Source organism: Eurosta solidaginis, chromosome 5, assembly GCF_040869045.1.
Source record: "Eurosta solidaginis isolate ZX-2024a chromosome 5, ASM4086904v1, whole genome shotgun sequence".
Lineage (NCBI taxonomy): Eukaryota > Metazoa > Arthropoda > Insecta > Diptera > Tephritidae > Eurosta > Eurosta solidaginis.
This window is the reverse complement of record NC_090323.1, coordinates 186,569,547-186,594,773: the sequence shown is the minus strand read 5'-3', so window position 1 is coordinate 186,594,773 and position 25,227 is coordinate 186,569,547. Positions and strand designations below refer to the sequence as shown.

Genomic DNA, 25,227 nt, shown 5'->3' with positions numbered 1-25,227 from the left:
TTTTCGGGTGAAAGTGTGTGCCAAAATTCTAAACACCTGTGATGTGTACAAAGCGTGCACTTAATTAGTTTTATTTGTTTCTAAACTGCTAATATGTTTTTGTTTTGATTATCATTTTATTAGTAAATACTTTGTTGACTTTCAGAGCTATATAAATCAAACACAGCACAAGTTAAATAATGTCAAACATATAATATTGTATGTATATAAAACTATGCAGATAAAAAATTATCAACTTAAAGTATGTATGTATGTTTGTTTAATGGCGTGTTCAGTTTATACTTATATTTAAGAATTCATGAGCTTAACACCGGCTGAGACAAAATGTCTCAATGGTGTTGTTAGTGTAGAAATGAGAAAAACTGAATTAAGCATGAAAACAAATACCAGCAGGATAGCTTAGTGGTTAAAGGCAACTGCAGTTTCACCATGTGATTCACGGTTCGAATCCCGCTGAAACCTTTGATAACATTACAAAATTGCCTGATGATGATTACGTTGGCGGTTTTCGAAATTGTTCCATAGTAATATGCCAGAAAATGTTTCATTCTTTTCAGTTTCTCTTAGAAAACATAATAGTTGAAATTCAATTATTATAAGCCGGTGTTAAGCTCATGAATTCTTAAAATTAAAGTATGTATATAAATGTTCACAGTAAAACAAACTTTTATCTATACTTTAAAGGATGCATAGATGTCCCCCAAAAAACAGCACAGCACCTAAATTTACTATTAGAAACATGACAATCTCTATACTCACATATCACACCAGATAAACGAACGTCCAAAGGAATACATTAAAAATAATAAAAGTCTTTGGAAATACACAAAACGCTTTCCGATCAATCCACATTCCATGTATTGTATGAATTGGCATACTATGTGTAGTTAAATAATTATTAAATGTTGGTGGATCATGCATTGGTAGTAGCTTTGTGATAGGTGGCGCACAAAATGAACGAGATCGGCATTGAGAGCAGCCGCGCGAGGGACTTGGCGATAATGTTGATTTCAGTATATGTTTGCTGTTCATTTTTTTCACATCCACATTACGTTTTCGACGCCATATTGTGTTGATAAAAGCAAATTCTATGAGGCTGCCAATAATAAATAGTGTACAGCCGAGAACCCATACATCGGAAACCTTAATGTAACTTTGGGTAGGGTTTTGCTTTGCGCAGAGGCAAGAGTTATAAAAGTCAACATCATGGTACCCAACATAATACCATACAATGGAGACGATTGATCCAGATTGGCGATTGACGGAAGATAATAATCTATATATATAAAAATCAAATTGTGTGCGTGTGTGTGTGTTCCCTATGGAAACGTACTTCGTATACTTCAATCACCACCAAATTTTGGCTATAAGTTCCTTCGATCAAGACGAAGGTTTTTCTTATTTCAGAACTAAGGATTTTAAATAAATAAATTTTTTTTCAATTTCACGTGCGCCACTGGGTGGTGCGATAAATTTTGTATGTCAGCAAAAGCTACTCATACGCCATATACGTACATAATTGTAGAACTTTTGTTAGGTCATAGCATTGAACTCACAAAAAGTTAAAGCGATTGCATTGAGTGATTTAAAAGTTTTTATTAAATTTTGAGCATTCCATTGTAAAAATTGCTCTCTTTATGAGATGATAGACAACAAGAAGGGAAGGATAAGTTCGGGCGTAACCGAACATTACATACTCAGTTGGGAGCTATGGAGACAAAATAAGGGAAAATCACCATGTAGGAAAATGAACCTAGGGTAACCCTGGAATGTGGTTGTATGACATGTGTATCAAATGAAAGGTATTAAAGAGTATTTTATGAGGGAGTGGGCCATAGTTCTATAGGTGGGCGCCATTTAGGGATATCGCCATAAAGGTGGATCAGGGTTGACTCTAGAATGCGTTTGTACGATATGGGTATCAAATGAAAAGTGTTAACGAGTATTTTAAAAGGGAGTGGGCCTTAGTTCTATAGGTGGATGCCTTTTCGAGATATCGCCATAAAGGTGGACAAGGGGTGACTCTAGAATTTTTTTGTACGATATGGGTATCAAATGAAAAGTGTTAATGAGTATTTTAAAAGGGAGTGGGCCTTAGTTTTATAGGTGAACGCCTTTTCGAGATATCGCCATAAAGGTGGACCAGCGTGACCCTAGAATTTGTTTGTAAGATATGGGTATCAAATGAAAGGTGTTAATGAGTATTTTAAAAGGTCGTGGGCCTTAGTTCTTTAGGTGGACGTCTTTTCGAAGTATCGCCATAAAGGTGGACCAGCGTGACTCTAGAATTTGTTTGTAAGATATGGGTATCAAATGAAAGGTGTTAATGATTATTTTAAAAGGGAGTGGGCCTTAGTTCTATAGGTGGATGCCTTTTGGAGATATCGCCATAAAGGTGGACCAGGGGTGACTCTAGAATTTGTTTATACGATATGGGTATCAAATGAAAAGTGTTAATGAGTATTTTAAATGGGAGTGGGCCTTAGTTCTATAGGTGGATGCCTTTTCAAGATATCGCCATAAAGGTGGACCAGGGGTGACTCTAGAATTTGTTTGTACGATATGGGTATCAAATGAAAAGTGTTAATGAGTATTTTAAATGGGAGTGGGCCTTAGTTCTATAGGTGGATGCCTTTTCAAGATATCGCCATAAAAGTGGACCAGGGGTGACTAGAATTTGTTTGTACGATATGGGTATCAAATGAAAAGTGTTAATGATTATTTTAAAAGGGAGTGGGCCTTAGTTCTATAGGTGGATGCCTTTTCAAGATATCGAAATAAAGGTGGACCAGGGGTGACTCTCTAATTTGTTTATACGATATGGGTATCAAATGAAAAGTGTTAATGATTATTTTAAAAGGGAGTGGGCCTTAGTTCTATAGGTGGATGCCTTTTGGAGATATCGCCATAAAGGTGGACCAGGGGTGACTCTAGAATTTGTTTATACGATATGGGTATCAAATGAAAAGTGTTAATGAGTATTTTAAATGGGAGTGGGCCTTAGTTCTATAGGTGGATGCCTTTTCAAGATATCGCCATAAAGGTGGACCAGGGGTGACTCTAGAATTTGTTTGTACGATATGGGTATCAAATGAAAAGTGTTAATGAGTATTTTAAATGGGAGTGGGCCTTAGTTCTATAGGTGGATGCCTTTTCAAGATATCGCCATAAAAGTGGACCAGGGGTGACTAGAATTTGTTTGTACGATATGGGTATCAAATGAAAAGTGTTAATGATTATTTTAAAAGGGAGTGGGCCTTAGTTCTATAGGTGGATGCCTTTTCAAGATATCGAAATAAAGGTGGACCAGGGGTGACTCTCTAATTTGTTTATACGATATGGGTATCAAATGAAAAGTGTTAATGATTATTTTAAAAGGGAGTGGGCCTTAGTTCTATAGGTGGATGCCCTTTCAAGATATCGGCATAAAGGTGGACCAGGGGTGACTCTAGAATTTGTTTATACGATATGGGTATCAAATCAAAAGTGTTAATGAGTATGTTAAATGGGAGTGGGCCTTAGTTCTATAGGTGGACGCCTTTTCAAGATATCGCCATAAAGGTGGACCAGGGGTGACTCTAAAATTTGTTTATACGATGTGGGTATCAAATGAAAAGTGTTAATGATTATTTTAAAAGGGAGTGGGCCTTAGTTCTATAGGTGGATGCCTTTTCAAGATATCGCCATAAAGGTGGACCAGGGGTGACTCTAGAATTTGTTTGTACGATATGGGTATCAAATGAAAAGTGTTAATGAGTATTTTAAAAGGGAGTGGGCCTTAGTTCTATAGGTGGACGCCTTTTCGAGATATCGCCATACAGGACAGACAGTCGACTGTGTATAAAAACTGGGCGTGGCTTCAACCGATTCCGCCCTTTTTCACAGAAAACAGTTTTCGTCCTAGAATACAAGCCCCTACCAAATTTCACAAGGATTGGTAAATTTTTGTTCGACTTATGGCATTAAAAGTATCCTAGACAAATTAAATGAAAAAGGGCGGAGGCACGCCCATTTTGAAAATTTCTTTTATATTTGTATTTTGTTGCACCATATCATTACTGGAGTCGAGTGTTGACATAATTTACTTATATACTGTAAAGATATTAAATTTTTTGTTAAAATTTGGCTTAAAATTTTTTTTAAGTGGGCGTGGTCGTTCTCCGATTTTGCTAATTTTTATTTGTCATACATATAGTAATAGGAGTAACGTGGCTGCCAAATTTCATCATGATATCTTCAACGACTGCCAAATTACCGCTTGCAAAACTTTTAAATTACCTTCTTTTAAAAGTGGGCAGTGCCACGCCCATTGTGCAAAATTTTAATAATTTTCTATTCTGCGTCATAAGTTCAACTCACCTACCAAGTTTCTTCGCTTTATCCGTCTTTACTAATGAATTATCGCACTTTTTCGGTTTTTCCAAATTTTCGATATCGAAAAAGTGGGCGTGGTTATAGTCCGATATCGTTCATTTTAAATAGCGATCTGAGATGAGTGCTCAGGAATCCACATACCAAATTTCATCAAGATACCTAAAATTTTACTCAAGTTATCGTGTTAACGGGCAGACGGGCGGACGGACATGGCTCAACCAAATTTTTTTTCGATACTGATGATTTTGATATATGGAAGTCTATATCTATCTCAATTCCTTTATACCTGTACAACCAACCGTTATCGAATCAAAGTGAGCTCTGCTCAACTGACTATAAAAATTTTTCAGCTAAAATATTTTGACTAAGTTATGAGGTTTTGAGTATGAATTGTGTATGACAAAATAAAATTAGTAAAATAAAGCAAACAATGATACATTAGAGGAATGAGGGATCTAAGAAAAAAGAAGAGAGAGGGATAAAGAAACTATAAAGGGTAAGAATAAGAAAAATTGGGAGATATATTTTGAAGAAGATCAATAAAATCTTATATACTGATTGCTGGACTTTGAGTAACGGGAAGGAATGCGTTAAAAAACACCTACCTATTTAGATCAGTATCTGCCCAAACCGAGCAACGTTGGGTACGCTCAGGTATAATAGAGAAACCAACTTGAAGCATTAAATGTACTGTAAAAATCAGCGAGCTATAGTTGCTAGCGAAAGCGCCATGCCTTGAATCGTTTAAATCAGCATTTACAACAGTTCCATTTGACCAAGCGCCATGTGCAATATATTCAGTTAGATGCAGCGCAGGATCGAAAGCATAGGACGCTTTTGTTCCCCATGTAGCACCAACTCTAAAGTATTATACATCCAACTTTCGAGTATAGTGCTGCACTGTTGCTCATCGAAGCGAAATTTTTCTAAATTCATTCAGCAATAAAGTGTACCTTTAATACGTGAGGAAATAGTGACAGTGCCATCAGGTGAAATTGATGTGAGTATGTCCTACTCATTGGTGCCCAACAAACTTGAATCCCTTTAATTTGCCAGGAAAATATGCGGCATCCATAACGTATCACGCAGTTGTTTTCCAACCAAAATCGGTTGTCTACGTTTGGGTGCAACCTTACGAAAAGTTAAACGTAGATAGAGAAATAGTAATTGTAGTAATTGTAGTAACACATTAATTTTAAATTGCAAATCATATACTTCTAAATTTCGCATAAAATATATATAGGCGCGCACATAAACGTCGATTGGTTGGCGCTTCCCACCAGATTCAGTATAGATGACAGGGCGCTCCAGCCGATCATAACGACAGCCATGTGTTAGGCGCTCAATCAGTCGAATTTGCGATAAATTATTTGCGTCATTTCACGATGGACGTTCAGTATCCGCTCTAGATAAATCTAGAGTAGCTACTAAAATAAGTAAAGCGAAAGCGACTGCATAAGCTGTAGACTGGTAGCTGATCTTGATTTACACTGCCACAAAACCACCTCCCTGAAGTTGGCAAGCCAACTTTTACGTGGAAAAAAATTAACTATTGCGCAAATTGCCGTGAACTTGCCGTAATTTATCCGTGAAACCAAAAAAATTGTAGCGACTATATTTTAGAAACTATCGAGTGGCACGCCAATTCATGTGATGTAAGCGTGCCACTTTTCGAAAACCACCTTAGATACCAGTTACGAAAATAATGCTTACACATGAATTTGATTTTGGGGTTTTTCTTTTCCAGATTTGAGGTTTAATCCAATTAGTTTTCTTTTTTAATGATCTAAGAAGCTGAAAGAGAAAATAGTTTGAGTTCCATAACGCCCCTTGGATATCCTCTAAAATCACGTCCCAGCGTTGATGTGATACAGACACATCTTTGTAAATGCTTGCTATAGTTGGGAAGAAGACTTAGATTTATGAACCACGTAGCATTATTAAAATTGCTTGGTGCAGTAAACGTATCGCTGTGAAAGAATGAAAAAAAAAACTATAAACTCCTCATAGCACTCCGGAGAAATACTTAAGCACGTTGCAGATGTTTTATATTCAGCAAAAAAGTAACGAATGAGTCAATGAACTCGCAGGCTTTGATCTTCCAGATAGTTTCCTGATACACCGCAGTAGAGAGGAAAGGACTGCGGCAATCGTCCTTATGCCTGTGTAACTGCCTGGTCCACCGAAGAATACATAATTACCGACATATCATCAAGTTTCATTGACTTGAACAAAGATTTTACTGTTTTTTATACTCAGCTGTGCAGAGCTCACGGAGTATATTAATTTTGTTCGCATAACGGTAATCCGTAACGGCATAAATTAATCAATACAGATATAGACTTCTATATATCAAAATGATCTGTGTGAAAAAAAAATTTTAGTAGGCACTTTCACCCAAAAATTTAAACAAGCTATAATGGACCGCAGTTGCGTGGTGATGGCGTGCTTCGCCTATCACAGCAATGATCATGGTTTCTATTCCAGGGCGAAGAAACAACAAAAATTTAGTAACAAATTTTTCAATTAGCAAAAAGTTTTTCTAAGCGGGGCTCCGCTCGGTAGCGATTTGGCAAACACTCCGAGTGTATTTCTCTCATGAAAAGCTTTTTAGTGAAAACTCATCTGCCTTGCAGATGTCGTTCGGAGTCGGCGTAAAACATGCAGGTCCAGTCGTCCCAATTTGTAGGAAAAATTAAGAGCAGCACGACGCAAATTAGAAGAGAAGCTCGCCCTTAAATCTTTTCGAAGGTTCTCGCGCCTTTCTTTTTGTTTTCTGATTAATTATGAACAGAAAGAAAAAAAACAAGATTCTCTTTGTATAGATTTAACTTAAATTTAGAAGTATCTTTGTTATTTCAAATTCCTGAAATCTATAAGAAAAAGTTTTTGCTTGAATTTTATTCACACGACCCAATCTTGTACAAACAGCGCCAATAAAATTAATTTCGGTGTATTTTATACTTAAAAAGTGTTGAAAAAGTCTTAAAGTAAAAGGTTTCGGGAATCATATCGGAAGGACCTCTACTGAATATTTGTTAACTATAGCCGAATCTGTTCATTGTCATCGGAACTATTTCAAGATCAATTCAAAAGATAAGTTTTTCAGCGGAGTATTAGAGCTCCCCCTCTTTCCTAAATCTAGTCTAACCTTTCTTTCTTCTGTTTATCACTGTCTGCTTATCGCCGCGACTGCGAACATTTCGCGATTTGTTGGCACTATTGGAAGATTTTTTTCATAACAAATTACATCTCATTAACATAACATATCTTGATTGTGTTAGCCCACTTAGCTCGAAATTTAGTGCACTGCTCCCAACTATGGTTTTGTGTCAATATACAATAGAACATATTAGCAGTTGGGAGACAGATCAAACTAATTAAGTGGGCCCTTTGTAATTTTCTGTTTTTATTAATTAAAAATACGGCCATTGTACACATATCTAATTAATAGCACTATTCAACTCTGCAAATACATATATAAATAAACAATTACTTGGAAATTTTCTTTTGAAAAACTAAAGCAAGTGTTTTGTTAAAGCTTAGCTCATTTTATTTCGTGGAATATGCGTAAATACCTTAATTTTGTTTGTTTGTTCAACTAATTAGCTTTGATTTAAATATCGAAGTACTCGTGAAATCTAGAAGAAAGAGTTTTTGTTAATTTTTTATTCACGCGACTCAATTAGGTATAAATAGCGCCCACAAAATTTATCACGCAATATTATATACTTAAAAAGTAGTGCAAAAGGTCTTAAATAAAAATGAACTCAAGCATTCACTACGCGATCCTGTCTCTCGTGCTTAGCTGTCACTTGATTTTGACTACGAATGCGCAATTACGCGTTGTAAATGGCGCAGATATAAGTATAGAGGAGAGCCGACATTCGGCAGCGATTTTTTATGAAACCAGATATGAATGCGTTGGTTCCTTGGTTAACATATATTCCGTGGTAACAGCGGCGCATTGCATAATAGGGAGGGAAAAGAGCAATTTCGTCATTCTAGCTGGTGTAGCCGATATACGTGAAAGAAACAGAGCAAGAGGGCAACAACACTATGTGCGGAGAATGCATCATCATCCTCAATATAACAGAGAGTCAGCGTATATGGATATCGCTGTGCTTAAATTGGTTGGATTCTTCTCGGAGACAGATCAAGTAAAACCAATATCTCTTTGTCAAAGTCAATTAACACCGGGCACAAAACTGAAAGTTAGTGGATGGGGTTCGGTAACACCAAATAGTATAACTACTTATCATCTTCTCCAAACCAAAGAGGATAGATAATAAGAGGCGTCATATCGCCATTTCAGAAAACCGACTGCGTTTTGTATGAAATTTGCCAATGTACCAATTCATGGGCTCGGCCATTCCTCTTTGTGCCTGTCCGCGAAGATTTGGTAAAATGCAGTGAAGAATTAACTCAGTGAGTGTAAAGTTAATATTGTGTTTTTGTGTTAAAATAGTGTAAAAAGTGAATAAAAAAGGCAAATAAATAGTGTAAAAATTTAATATAATTGTGTAAAAAGATATAAAAAAGTGAAGTGAAGTGAAATATTAGCTTAAAATCAAGAAATTGTGCAAAAATTTTTGTGTTTGAGCTAAAACATAAATTGAGTGAGAATGTGAAATGTCAGTGTAAATGAAAGTGTAAAAAAAAACCACACTATAAGAGTGAAGAAATAAAAACAGGTAAATATTCTGTTCCAATTAGTAAAAAGGTGATTAAAATTGTGTAAAAAGTTAATTAAATTGTGTAAAAAAGGATAAAAAAGTGAAGTAAAGTGAAATATTGGCTTAAAACTAAGAAATTGTGCAAAAAGTATTGTGTTTGAGCTGGAAGCATAAATTGAGTGAGAATGTGAAATGTCAGTGTAAATGAAAATGTAAAAAAAGCACAGGATAAAAAGTGAAGAAATAAAAAAACCTAAATATTCTGTGCAAATTAGTAAAAAAAGTGATTAAAATTGTGTAAAAAGTTTATGAAATTGTGTAAAAAAGGATAAAAAAGTTAAGTGAAGTGAAATATTGCCATAAAAATAAGATATCTTCAAAAAAAGAAGTTGTTCATTTGAGCTTAAATGAGTGAAAAGAAGATTGTGTTGTGTTGTGAAGTGTGTGTTGTTTATGCTCAAAAGGCAAATAAGTGGAAATATAAACAAAAATTTTAGAAAAATTAGTTCGGAAAATTGTGCAAAAAAGTGGAAATATAAACAAACATTTTAGAAAAAAATGTTTCGGAAAATTGTGCAGAAAGTTTAGAAAATTCTGAAAAATTTTGTAAAGTGTTAAGTGAAGTTTGAAATCGTGGTATATAATTTCAAAAAGAATTTGTGTGTGATAAAAGAAACTAAAAGGAATTATGCAAGTGTATAAGTTTTCCAAAATGTATATATGTATTATATATATATTGTATATGTGTTTTTAAAATCTCTACAATGTTATATAAATTTATATGTATTTGGATTCCAGCAATAAAGTTATTAACCTCTTATTTTATGGAAATTATCGGAAGAAAATTGCGCCAAAATTGGTAAAATTCCAATGAACATTTAATATACAGAAAACTTCGAAGTAGAAGCAAATCTTATATTTCTGCGCAAATCAAAAGCTGTGAAAAATTGTGAAAATTGCGAAAATCAAAAAAAAATTTACAAAAAAAATTTTAAAATAAATTATAACAAAATTAAACTGTGAAAAAATTCTAAAATCATTCTTGTTCCTTAAGCTGTATGGTTGCACATCTCCTACATATGCTATTTGACTCGTTAAGTACTTTGGTAGTAGGTGATATTTCATTTTAAACACAAAAACAAGTACGTTCATAATTGTTCTTTGATTGATATTTAACCATTTCAGAGTCGAACAGTATTCAAAATGTGGCTTGATCATTATATTAAATATCTTTACTGCGCTGTTGATAGGTATATTTTTGCGAATTCTTCGGAAAAATCTAATTTTTTTCGAGATTTTACTGCAGATATAATCTATATGGTTATCAAAATTTTATTTTTTGTCGATGACAATGCCTAGATATTTAATTACGTCAACTTTATCTATTTTTTCATCATTAACTATAATATTTTATTCCGATTCGCCGTTGATTACAAATGCTTTAGTTTTTTTAACGTTGAGTTTTAGCTTGTTCATACTTAATGATAAATTTTCGATAAACCTTCACGAAATTCTTTTACTCTTGCTGGATCAGCCTTCACATTTGCGTCGCTGGCATCAAGACCTTTTCCCTCCTCCTCAATATACATACGTTGATTGCTGGTTCTTTTACCCTCTTTTATGGTAACATTGAAGTTAACTCACATTAGCTAACTTTTACCATTTAAATACAAACTTTCAATGATTAATTTGTTAATAGTTTTGGCTGAAATTTTTGAATAATTTTTGAATACGATTATGATGCATTCATTCCTCATATCTCATTCAAAATAAAATACTACATAATAACTTTATTTCCTTAAGCACGTGAAAGTGAGCTATATATTCAGAAAGCTGAATGAAAAATTATAAAAAAATTTTTTAAAAAATACATTTGATTCAAATATTATTCCAAAATGTGATTGATTAAGTTTTGATTATCAAAAGTATTAATATTTGATTATTTATTTTGTTCAATTGTATCATAACTTATTATCAAATTGTATTGAAATGTAGGGAAATTCAAATTTTTTTCACCAAAATGCTGAGTGGAAAGTTAAATATTAAACTTTGTGTTTGTGTGAGAAAAAACATAAATATGTAGATATACTACAACTGAATAAAATTTTTTATAGACCTCTTGGCATAAGCTTCAAATTTAGAGGCGGATTTTTTCCAACTTTTTTTCGACCCAGTCTAATGTACAAACCATAAAAAAAAATCTTTTAATTCAATGGTTACCTATAAGTTTTGTAGTAAGTATACAATTTCTTCAAGTTTAGCAAAATGCAACCTAAATTACAAATGGAAACACATTCATATACCTACATATGTACATACACCTAACTAAACTCATATTTACTTATCAAAAAATATCCAAACTACAAAATCGTTAACAAAGGCAAAACCAACAAACATTTGCACATATTTGTACAAATGTCGTTTAATATACCGCTACCGCACTAACCCCTCTTCGAACATGCAACATACATACATACATTCCTTTAACCAACCACTAAAATCTGTATCATTTTTACTTATTTGCAAATGAAATAAATTCGTGAGGAAGAAAGAAATGTTGCAACATGGCTTCTTGCAAAAGTCCAAACATTTCATTCATAAAGATGCTTCCTCTTGAATGTTGATTCATAAAAATACTTCTTCTTTACTTCCAAAAACTTCATGATGAAACTTTGCAACACAGCATTCTTACAAAGTCATCAAAAGTCCAATTTTGTGATTTTTATAATTTCCAACTCGACTTCATATTAGGGGCTTTCACTAAACCGCGCATATGAAGCTACCTTACTTTATTTCAGATATTTATTTAGAAATATGCAAGCAAGGTTTAGCTGAGATGTTCACTTTACCAAGTGAATGCAATTTATGGTTTAGGTGCGGTGTTACTACACAAAGCTTTTCAAATGTAAAACGAAGGAAAAAGGTAAAGTATTTTAATATAAAACAAAGTTATCTTTAAAAATGAAAGATTTTTGCAAAGCAATAATGATTAAACGGTCATACGGCTGTGTGGAAGTAAGTATTTCGGAAAAAGTGTATCACCCAAAGAAGCATAGCTATCGCATAGCAAAGATGTATAAAAAATAATGCATAAATTACCCCCTATTATGCGAATAAATTTAAATAAATTGTTTTTTTTAATATTTATGTAAAGTGCATAATTTCGCGGGTTCACCGCTTCATATTTTTCATCTCTTATATGGATACGCTTATTATATTCTTGCCATGATTTTATGCGGCAATGTTGGTGTTGCGGCTGAAGATTTCTAGTTTGCCCTCTTATGGCACAAATTCGCACTGACACGTCGATGTCAAAATTTGCATTTGTTGCTATTTTTTTTCTTTAAAGAGCATATTTGCGCTAATTTTATAATGTAATATACAAAAGAAGGTTGCGAACAGTCTTTCCAGAATAGTATGGATGAATTAAATAGCCTTATTGACAAAACAGCTAGAATTTATATAATTCTAGCAATTATTTAATTCCCTTTTTTGTCTCCCGTTTTCTGAAAGCTGTAAAAGGGCATCACTTTTGACAGCCGACAACTTTGCCAGCCCTTCGTATTCGATTGTATTCGCCATTCGTATACGTAAATTTGTATTTATAAATATTATAAATAGATATATGTATATGTTCAATGGCAGCTGACACATGTCCATATGTACATATATTTAAATGCAGCCATGCAACCACCCCCAAATCCCAATGAAAACGCTTAATTCGTATTGTTTGCGAATAAAATAATTACATTTTTATTTATTATAAGTACATACATACATATATACTTTATGCAATGTATGTCAATTTTAGTGACCAATAATATGGTTTGCCGTCGGCAAAACGCAACACCTCCCCTTGATTAATTAAATTGTAATATGGTATAATTTATTTATTTAAGTTAAAATTTTCAATATTGCATAAATATTGAACATAAATTGTGCATAAATATTCTAGTAATTTGTAAAAAAATATTAACATGCTATTTTGCATGAAATCGCATTTTGTAAGCATTTGGACAAAGTTAACAAAACTTCAAAAAGCTCAAATGCAGAAAATAACTCAATGTCTCAATGTCACTCATTTTGACTTATTCTCTACTTAATTTTCGTCAGGCGAAACAAAAAATATGAGACAAGAAATTACGAAAAATAGGAAGAGACGGAATGGCCGAGCCCAAGAAATAGGTACATTGGGAAATTGCAATTCTGCCTGACACTGTCATCTGGTGTCTCTTATTATCTATCCTCTTTGTCCAAACTATTGACTTATCTATAGTAAACTTAGAAGGATGCCAGTTTATTTATCAGCTTAAACAACCACCGCAATATTTATCAGACACACACATTTGTTCTGCATGTCCTGAAAGCAATCCGTGATATGGAGACTCTGGAGCGGGGGCCCTGGTGGAAGGAAAACTTTGTGCGGTTTTAAGTGCTGGTTGTCAGAACCCCAATATTCCGAGTTTATATACAGATGTAACACATCCAATGGTTAATAGCTTTTTAAGATACGAGATACGCAGACATTGAAGGGTTTTCTTATAAATTGACTGTTGAGTGGAATATCTCACTAACTCGTCTGAACGCCGAATTTCGAATTACATATTTTGGGATGTGGCGCTTTTTAAACAACAGTTGAGATATGGTGCTATTCCACTCAGCAATCGAAATAGCGATATTTTTTTCTTGTATCATGTACAAATAAATTTTTATGATTACGAGTCAATAAATATGTTTAGATTGTTTGCAATAAAAGTGTGATGCATGTAAATGCCTTTAATTGTGAGACCAAACTTTGTTCACGACTGTAAAGTTCAATCATGTATGAATAGATCATGAGATAGAAACAATGTCGCGAATTAACTATCAACCTTATGGAAATTAATGTAATAAGTTACTGAAGCCATAGAATACCGCCTTTGTCACAACGATACCATAGCCAACCAATAAATCTTTGGTTTTCCGCCATATTCATAATCTATACATTTTTGGGTTGGGGATTTTATTCACATTTTGGAGATTTTATTTTTTGTTTTAAAATTTTTCGAGTCCCCGAGATGGTCGGGCTAGTACCTTAATGGTGCTTGTTACTAGAACGTATGGGATCTGCATCCGACAAAAGAGCATCTACATCGAGAACACTCCCCAAAACCTTCGTTTGGCGGGGGGGGGGGGGTGTACTTTTTGCTACGACAAGAGAAACATGCTTAGCACAGCTCCGTTAAACCGACGATGAAATACTTCCTCAGGCCTTCCTTACATGCCCTGACTAGAGTAAAGAATCAAAGTGCTTAACATATATATTTCCTTCTCCTTCGTACAGCTGTGAACGAGTTTATTCGTTGGGATTCTTATACTTTAACCACGAATTTGATTTTGCTGTTGTTGTAGCTATAAAGACACTCTGCGGAGGTTTGAGAAGTATTATCGATATTGCCAAAGGCTAAGCGAACCGATGGTATATCGTTATGGTATAGTCGAGCACGTCTGTAATATGGCCTTATAATTTCAGTGATGGGACCTATTGCTACATTTACAAGTCCCTTAGCAACGTCAACATTAGATCTCAACATAACTTTAGCACCAACAAATATTTCTTGTTCTTTTGGAAGACCTCCTGTTTTGTTAATGTCTGAGTGTATTATATTATTAACATCAATCTGATCATTGTTTTTTGTTCCATCAATTAATTGATCTTGCTAATAATCAGTTATCAACTGAGAGAAAGAAATTGTGCTTTTGAAACGATACGTTGAGCCAACTGTCAACAACCAATCGATAAAAACGTTGAGTGAATAAAGCGGCCAATTTTTATGCTCAGTAATATGTCGTAAAGTTGCAACTGTGCATTCCAAGAAGTTATCACTAATCAACTTCGCCAGCAGTTGTGCTTTTGGAATGTGCCCCATGCTTTGTTCAACTCATTCAAATGAATTTGTATATATGTGCATACACATGTTCACGTGCTCTTGCAACAACAAAACGTTAAATGCATACATACATACATATGAATATACAGATTTTCGAGAAAACGTATCGTATATGTTTGTCAAAAGTGGCTTCACTTCGGATATCAGCATCTTCGGTTGTCAGATCTTTCGCGTTCAACGCTAACGCGGTGTCAGGATGAAAAAGACTCTCAACCAAATTACTGATACGAATCGCTATGTTTAAATACCCCTGACTGAGTATCAGTACACTATTTTTCACATCATGATGCGAATATATTGTGGCATATTCATAATCAAAATAAAATGTGACTAAGTTAGTTGACGCATTTTTGACAGAGAGCACATATAAAATTGTGTCAAACAGTGCTAACTAACTTAAAATCATATTTTATGGTGACTTTGCCTATGTCGCGTTCAGTTTACAACTACTCATTGCAGATCTCTGCTCTGTGGGTTAAATCTGTAAAACAAAATCAAGTACGCAGAAAGGTATGCAACATTGAGCGATAACAGCCTAACTTCTACGTTCGTTGTATGCACAAACAAAGCGAAGTTACCTCGTTCTTGAGCCGCTGTAGGTTATTCACCATCCCTCTAAACAAAGGACTTAGGCTTTTATTCCCTTGTGAACACAAATCTTTACCGATAACTCTGTTATCTTTTAATTTATCGAATTCTCGCAAAGTAATATTGCATTGTATTGCATTTAAAGGCATGTGACGCCAGATGGCAGTGTCCAGTAGGAATAACCCTCATGAGTCCAGTTCGCTATTTTTAATGATAGGACGAATTTTCTTAGTCTAAGGTTGTAAGACCAACACATGATCTTCGACACTTAACTACCCCGCGCCTGGGTCCATGTCTTACCTGGTTGGTCGATCATGTGCAACTTTCGCCTAATCTAATTGGGACGTCTACGGAGCAAGCTTCGAGGGATCCGCCATTTTTAGCTAGTTCATCCGCTTTTTCATTCACATCTATTCTAATATGCCCTGAAACCCAATATAGATGTATGCTTTTCGCTATCCCTATTAACTCCAGGGATTCCTTACACATTCAGCACACTTTTAGATGTTCTACTATACGATATTATTGCCTTAATTGCTGCTTGGCGATCAAAAATTTACGTGGCTGCAGTTTAAGTTATTTTGTTCCAGTTTTTCTACTGCCTTGGTTATGGGTACTACTGAAAAGCGATGCCGCGATCTGGCAGCTTTTAGGATCTGCTTATTTCCGGATCAGCACAGTATACTGCAGACCGTACTTTCATTGCTTTGGAATCATCGCTGTACACGTGTTTCGCCTCGTCCCCATTTTGGGCAACCCTAAGCCAATCATCCACCTCTATTGTAGCTCTAAGAGTCCTTCAAAGCGCAGATACGGTATGAGTTCGTCCTGTTATTGATCACACTATACTGCTATAACCGTATGGTATGTGGTCAAGCTGCGCTGGGGCACTAAACCTTGTTGCAGTTGTTAAATCTATGTTCTTTGTCACTAGATCTATATATGGAATGTGCAGAATAACATACGTTGCAGTGGTCGGGACTGTTTTCAGAACTCCCGTAATGCTAAGCATTGATAGCCAGCATACTCTCTGTAATTATGCTCAGCGTGTTTTGCACACAAAGTATATTAACTTTGATTGGATAACGGTTGGTTGTACAGGTATATCGAGATGGATATAGACTTTCATATATCAAAATCATCAGTGTCCGAAAAAAAATTTGATTTACACGAGTAATTATTGAGATATCTTCACCAAATTTGGTACACGAGCTTATCTGGACCCAGAATAGATTGATATTGAAAATGAGCGAAATCGGATCATAACCACACCCACTTTTTATATATATAACATTTTGGAAAACACAAAAAACCTGCTTATTTAGTAAATAATACACATAGAATGTTGAAATTTGACGTGTGGACTGATATTGAGACTCTTGATAAAAATGTGCGTGGCACCGCCCACTTGTGATAAAATCAATTTTACAAATATTATTAATCATAAATCAAAAATCGTTAAACCTATCGTAACAAAATTCGGCAGAGAGGTTGCCTTTACTATAGGGAATACTTTGAAGAAAAATTAACGAAATCGGTTAAGGACTACGCCCACTTTTATATAAAAGATATTTAAAAGGGTCATGGACAAATAAAATAAGCTATATCTTTGCAAAAAAGAGCTCTATATCAATGGTATCACAATTTCCAAGTGGATTTAGTGGCACCGCCCCTTTTACGACTAAGCAATTTTCTATGTTTCGGGAGCCATAACTCGAAGAAAAATTAATGGATCGTAATAAAATTGGGTACACAGATTTTTCCTATGGCGGGAACTATTTCCAGAAAGAATGGACGAGATCGGTTGAAGACCACGCCCACTTTTTTATAAAAGAATTTTAAAAGGGTCGTAGACGAAAATAATAAGCTATGTCTTAGCGAAAAAGAGCTTTGTATCAATAGAATTTTACACTTTAAATTGAATTATAACATTAAATTGGAAAACACTAAAATTTTTGAAAATGGATGTGGCACCGCCCCTTTTATGACTAAGTAATTTTCTATGTTTCGGGAGCCATAGCTCGAAGAAAAATTAAAGGATCGTAATAAAATTGGGTACAAGCATTTTTTCTATAGTAGAAAATATTTCTAGTAAAAATGGACGGGATAGGTTAAAGACCACGCCCACTTTTATATAAAACAAGTTTAAAAAGGTCGTAGGCTAGAATAATAAGCTATAATTTAGCAAAAAATTGTTTTGAAGCAATGATATTTCACTTATCACTTACTTGTTTTACTTGCGGATGATTTAAAACTTTAACTATTTGCTGGGCAAGGCCCACCGCAATGTCCTTTTTGCCATCTTTTAAATCCGCCCCTGATGGCGTTTCCAGTAGATCACCAAGTAGATTGTAAATACAAGTTCGAATGCATTCGAAAACTTTTCTTTTAAAACTATAAGAGGAGAAACAAGTAAGGAAGGCTAAGTTCGGGAGTAACCGAACATTACATACTCAGCTGAGAGCTTTGGAGACAAAAAAGGAAAAATCAACATGTAGGAAAATGAATCTAGGGTAACCCTGGAATGAGTTTCTATGACATGGGTATCAAATGGAAGGTATTAAAGAGTATTTTAAAAGGGAGTGGACTATAGTTCCATAGGTGGACGTCATTTCGGGATATCGCCACAAAGGTGGACCAGGGGTGAATCTAGAATGTGTTTGTACAATATGGATATCAAATTAAAGGTATTAATGAGGGTTTTAAAAGGAAGTGGCCCTTAGTTGTATATGTGAAGGCGTTTTCGAGATATCGACCAAAATGTGGAGCAGGGTGACCCAGAACATCATCTGTTGGGGACCGCTAATTTATTTATATACATATGTAATACCACGAACAGTATTCCTGCCAAGATTCCAAGAGCTTTTGATTTCGCCTTGCAGAACTTTTTCATTTTCTTTTACTTAATATGGTAGGTGTCGCATCCATTTTACAAAGTTTTTTTTTATATTTTGCGTCAATAAACCAATCCAATTACCATGCTTCATCCCTTTTTTCATGTTTGGTATAGAATTATGGGATTTTTTTAATTTTTCGTTAATTTCGATATCGCAAAAGTGGGCGTGGTCATAGTCGGATTTCGACCATTTTTTATATCAAGATAAAGTGAGTTCAGATAAGTACGTGAACTAAGTTTAGTGAAGATATATCGATTTTAGCTCAAGTTATCGTTCCGGCCGAGCCGAAGGACAGACGGTCGACTGTGTATAAAACTGGGCGTGGCTTCAACCGATTTCGCCCATTTTAACAGAAAACAGTTACCCTCATAGAGTCTATGCCCCAACCAAATTTCACAAGGATTGGTAAATTTTTGTTCGACTTATGGCATTAGAAGTATTCTAGACAAATTAAATAAAAAAGGGCGGAGCCACGCCCATTTTGAAATTTTCTTTTATTTTTATATTTTATTGCACCATATCATTACTGTAGATGAATATTGACATAATTTACTTATATACTGTAAAGATATTAAATTTTTTGTTAAAATTTGACTTTAAAAAAAATTTTGTTTGTTAAAGTGGGCGTGTTGGTCATCCGATGTTGCTAATTTTTATTTAGCACACAAATAGTAACAGGAGTAACGTTCCTGCCCAATTTCATCACGATATCTTCAACCACTGCCAAATTACAGCTTGCAAAACTTTTAAATTACCTTCTTTTAAAAGTGGGCGGTGCCACGCCCGTTGTCCAATATTTTACTAATTTCGTATTCTACGTCATAAGGTCAACTCACCTTTCTAGTTTCATCGCTTTATTCGTCTTTGGTAATGATTTATCGCACTTTTTCCGTTTTTCGAAATTTTCGATATCGAAAAAGTGGGCGTGGTTATTGTCCGATATAGTTCATTTTAAATTGCGATCTGAAATGAGCGCCCTGGAACCCACATACCAAATTTCATCAAGATACCTCAAAATTTAGTCAAGTTATCGTGTTAACGGACAGACGGACGGACGGACGGACATGGCATAGAAGTCTATATCCATCTCGATTAGTTTATGCCGTTACGGATTACCGTTATGCGAACAAGATTAATATACTCCGTTAGCTCTGCTCAGCTGAGTATAAAAACGAACATTATAATAAGAATTTTGATAATGATGATAGTAAAGAGGCCAGTGAAAATCGTAGGTAAGAAGCCAAACCCGCAGCCAAAGCCATAACCGAAACCGAACTCGCATAGCGTGTTATACATTTTCTATCGTCGTGCTAACGATTTGTTATCAATGAGTTATCGACGAACTATCGGCTTATTTATAATTTTTTACCGATATGCTATCAACAACTACACTGTGCAACACAAACTTTCTGCTGGGATGAAATTTGCTAATAATGGTTCCCAATGATGCCCAAAACAAATTTTGTTTGCATATATCTCACTTATATGAGCTAACCTAGGAAAACATCTTGGGGAATGTGTTTAAGGGATCACTTGGAACCAATAACAGCAGCTTTCAAAAGGTCGACAATTTTTTCAACAGTGCGACGTACACTTATTTGTTTACAAATGGAGCTTGACGAGTATTTGATACTCATCCCTTTTTTGTTTCGGCTTTTTGGAATATATGAAATCTTTTTTATCGAATAGGTGTTGCTTTGTTACTATTTATGACGGATGCTCGGACCGAAAATCCTCCTGAAAATGAAATACCCTGACGTACACCCAGGGGCGTAACTATACCATCTGGGCCCCGTGGCAAATTCTTTTGATGTGCCCCTATCAATAAAAATCGTCTCGTTGTACTCAGTTTAATTTTAACAAATTTCGAAAATTTCAGCGTACCTCTATTCCGCAAAAGTGTCTACATCATTAAAAATTTAAAGAATTTTCAATAGACAAAATAACCAAGTTACATAACCTTTCTTATCTCATAATGTTTCTTAAGTAGGTTTTGTCACTTTTAATTTTGAAAATGATCGTTCAGTACTAGCTGTAGTCACAAGAATTGTAAGAAATAACAGTTATGCAGTGTATTCTGCAGGAAATCTGCAAGACATAAAATGACTTTTGTTTTTTTAAATAAACTAGCAAGGCCTCTAACACACGGCGATGTTTTCATTTCGTCGCTGAAAGTGGATCGAAATCTGAAAATTTCCCTGGCAAATGATTCAGATATGTCTTTTCTCATACATCTCAACAAATTCTAAAGCAGTTTTTTTATTCGATCAGTGTCATTTAAAATTTCAAGTTGAAGGCTGCAAAACACTGGAATTTGAAACAATTTAATTCATTGGAATTAATCACTGAAATCGAGCAGTTGGTTTATATTGATGTCCAATACTCGATAAAATATGTTCTCTTTGAACAAACTTTCCGGATCTTGGAGACGCTCATCTTCGCAAAGCTTATCAAAATGGCGTCTTATCATCCTCTGGCGAGTTCTAGAAAATTCAGGGGTGATGAACCATTTTTCTGTTACACTATTCGCTTCCATTTGTAAATTTTCAAATTCATGCCGATACCTTTCCAATTATTCTGGTAACTTTTTGTTGCGCGGACGTGTTTTTGATCGCTCTGTAACCTTTTATTATTTTTACTTTTGTAAACAACCTAAATTCTGCATATAAATTGTTTTAATTCTATACAGTTCATTTATTAGCTTACAGTGTATACATCTTAATAAAAGTGCAATACATATTGTGGCATTTTGTGCATTTTTAGTGATTTAAATTCTGTGTTAATAAACTTACACAATAATTATTGTCTAACTGCATACCTTTTTGTTGGTATCTGCTATTAGCAAATCATTGTGTGTCTTTTGCTTCCTGCTTTATTTACTGTTCGCTAAGCGCTGCCAGCTGTTAGCATACAGTGATCCAAAATAACTCTCATTAAAGAATCTTAGTGAGTGCCCACCAAAAATTTCTTTTAAGAAGAGTTATTGTGTTCTTTGTTTTTGCTTAAGATTTAATTAACAATAATGTTGGATTGTTGTTCCAGGAAGTGTACCTCCCAGGGCAAAATATCCCGAGGTGACACTTATGTTTGCCGTTGGCTATGTGAAAAGTTGGCTCACGTTTCGTGTGCAGGATTCTCACACATAGGTGGTCGAGTTGTTGACTTGATATCCAGCAAAATTGGGCTAAACTGGACCTGTCATGATTGTCACACAGTAGAAAATGACATGCGCGCTGTCATGAGACAATCTCAGAAAGAGTTTAATAATATTTTCATTGGCTTTCGTGACCTGCACGAAAGATATAAAACGATGGTGACTCATTTCAAAAAATTTTAAGTAATTTCCGAGTCACCAAAACGCAAAAAATGCATGCCCAATAATAACACCAACATGGCTTCGGGTCTGGGACAAGGTTGTCCTCATATGTCTGAACCTCCAACTTCACATACAGATCAAAACGGTCTGCCGAGATTTCTAGCGATGCTACGGTGATTTCTAACCATGTTAACACCCTTACAACTAGCAGTGGTACCTCTGTAGCGACTGCCCCCACGACGCCACTGTTAATTTCATTAACCTCCCCAGTTTTACCTTCTCTTCCGCCTGTTTCTCTACCTCCTACAACCACAGTAACCGACAGTTTGGCAACATTTGTGGCTGCCAGCAACCAAACGTTACTGACTGATTCGAACAACAACGCTAGGCCAATCAGCGCATTAACTGCCCCTTCTATTACAGTAGCTCCATTTTCTGGTGTGCTACCTGCTACTACTATGCCGGTTACTGCTGTGCCACTTCGTAGGGCCATATTTGTGTCACGGCTACATGTATCTCTAACGGAACATGACGTTGCTAATTATGTCTGCTCTAAGCTCAGTGTGTCGCCCACCAGTAACATCAATGTTTATGAATTTAACTTTAAGTATGAGAGAGACATATTCTCGTTTAAAATATCGGTTTCTGATGCATTCTTCGACAATGTCCTTGATCCTTCCTTTTGGCATCTAAATACGGTGGTACACTTATTTACCAGGAAGTCGAGGGCTGGACCTGTCATAGCGGTTAATACAAATCCAAAAAACGTAATGTCGAACACAGAAACAACAACACAAAGGTAATTATTGATTCGTCCCATTTCATCATTAATTACCAAAATGTCCGTGGCCTACGATCAAAACTCGCCCCTTTTTTCCTTAATAGCTTCACTTTTACGGCACAAGTAGTCGCTTTTACGGAGACCTGGCTTAAGCCTGATAATTTCAATTGTGAGATATTTTCAAATAAATATGCTGTTTATAGGCGTGACCGTATTTCTAGAGCGGGAGGTGTCTATATTGCTGTTGATTCTAACATCTCATCTGAGTTGCTTTTGCTGGAAAATATCTCTCATATCGAATTTTTAGGAGTTAATTGTTTGCTGTTCATACATTCCACCTTGTTCGGATATATATGTTTATGCTAATCATAGCTCGGCCATCTGCGATTTGTATTCGCAGTTAGGTGATAATGATCGACTTGTTGTTGTTGGCGATTTTAACTTGCCAGAAGTTAGTTGGGTTAATATGAGTGATTCAAATTTTTTAACTCCCACTGCTCAACACGATTTTCTCAATTGCCTGTTAGACTCATCTCTTCTTCCAAATAGTAGAAACAAAATGCTGGATTTAGTATTTGTAGATGGTTCGGTGGGTACTGCCCTTACTCAAATTCCACCTTTATCCATTCCAGAAGACTCTCTACACCCTACGTTTGAGATATTACTTGATATCAGTCTACCCCGCAGGATTCAAGTACAGGATCGACCCCGTTTTAAATGTTTCTACAAAGCGAATTTCATTAGGCTTAATGATCTGTTGGCTTCCCATGATTGGTAGGATCTCTACGCTTGCACTGATGTCGTTTCGGCAATCTCCATATTTAAGAGTACACTTGACGTCTTCTTTGATACCTGTATTCCTACTCGCTATACCCTGTGTTCGAATAAGCCGCCTTGGTTTTCAAGGAAACTTATCAGACTTAATAACATCAAATCTAGGCTTTATAAGAGATTCAAAAAACTGGAACATCTGCAAACTTCTCTAAATACCTATTAGCTCGTTCTAACTTTCACCGTCTTAATCAGCTTTGTTATAAAGAATACTTAAGTTTTCGTAAAGCTAAATTTTTTGAAAATCCAAAAAAGTTTTACAGTTTCGTAAATTCAAAACGGAAAACTTCTGGGTATCCTTCCTCATTAACCTTTGGTTGTAAAAAAGCTTGCACTGATGACGACGTTGCTGAACTATTTTCTGAGTTCTATAAGTCGACGTATTCATCCAGTGGTTTTCATTCCGGTCAATACCCCTATCGCTTAGACAGCTCGAATTCCATTAGGAATCCTGCTATTGATGGTAATATTGTTCTTCAGAGTCTTCAATCTTTGAAGTCCAACATTTCTCCGGGACCAGATGGTGTTCCTAGTGGTGTGCTTAAGTACTGCGCTGAAAACATATATGAGCCTATTTTAAAATTATTTGAGCTTTCCCTGGGATCTGCGTCATTCCCGTCACTTTAGAAACAGTCTTTTATTATACCCCTATATAAAAAAGCTAGTAGGACAAAAGTTGAGAATTACAGGGGTATTGCTAAACTTTCGGCTATTCCTAAAGTTTTTGAACAGATTGTTACCAGTCAACTTCAATATCAGTGCTCTTCCCTTTTTTCTCCATGCCAACACGGCTTCATTCGTGAAAGTTCAACTACTGCAAATTTGCTAGTATTTACCTCTTTAGTTATGGAAGGATTTTTAGCGAACAAGCAAACGGATGTCATCTATACTGATTTCAGCAATGAATTCGATACCGTGAACCATGAGTTACTTATTCATAAGCTTGATTTACTGGGCTTTCCGTTTGACCTATTAATGTGGCTGAAAAGCTATCTTTTTAACCGGACCCAAAAAGTTCTTTTCAAGTTTGGAGTTTCTTCCGGGGTACCTCAGGGAAGTCATCTAGGCCCTTTGCTCTTTACCCTATTCATAAACGACTTGTCACAGATAATATTACATTCCCATATTATAATGTATGCGGATAATGTAAAACTTTACTACACTTACTGTCCTACCGATTTGAGTTCCTTGGATCATCTTCAAGCCGACTTAGACTCGTTCTATTGTTGGTGCACAACAAATTTACTATCTTCAAATTGCTCTAAATGTAAGCATATGACATTTCACCGAGTGAAACCAGTTTTGAAACCTTATGTAATAGATGGTAACCCTTTGGAGCGTATATCTAGTGTAAATGATCTAGGTGTTCTTTTGGATCCGAAACCATCTATCGCCAACAAAGCATTGGGAGTACTCGGGTTCGTTAAAAGATGGGCTAAAGAGTTAGATGATCCGTATCTCACTAAGCTTCTTTACACATCGCTGGTCCGCCCAATACTCGAGTATTGCTCATGCGTTTGTTCCCCTGTTTCTCAAAATCATATAAAGCGTCTTGAGTCAGTTCAAAAGCAATTTTTGATATTCGTATTACGTGGCCTTAACTGGGACTCAAGTCTTCACCTTCCACCATACAGAAATATACTTCTTCTTATTAGCTTATCCACTCTGGAAAACCGGAGAATATTACTGGGGGTATTGTTCATCCATAAGCTCATTATTGGAGAAATTTATTCTGCTTACCTTCTCAGCCGATTGTTTTTTGCAGTTCTTCCTAGGGTTTCCAGACACTACGTTCTTTTTATTTACCCCTTTGTCGTCAAAACTTTGCTAAAAA

The 25,227-nt window shown here is 35.4% G+C and overlaps 1 pseudogene; it reads right to left on the bottom strand.

Moving 5' to 3' along the window:
* Positions 1 to 762: 762 nt before the first annotated feature.
* LOC137254350 (pH-sensitive chloride channel 2-like) lies at positions 763 to 22,274 on the bottom strand (annotated as a pseudogene).
* Positions 22,275 to 25,227: the final 2,953 nt, after the last annotated feature.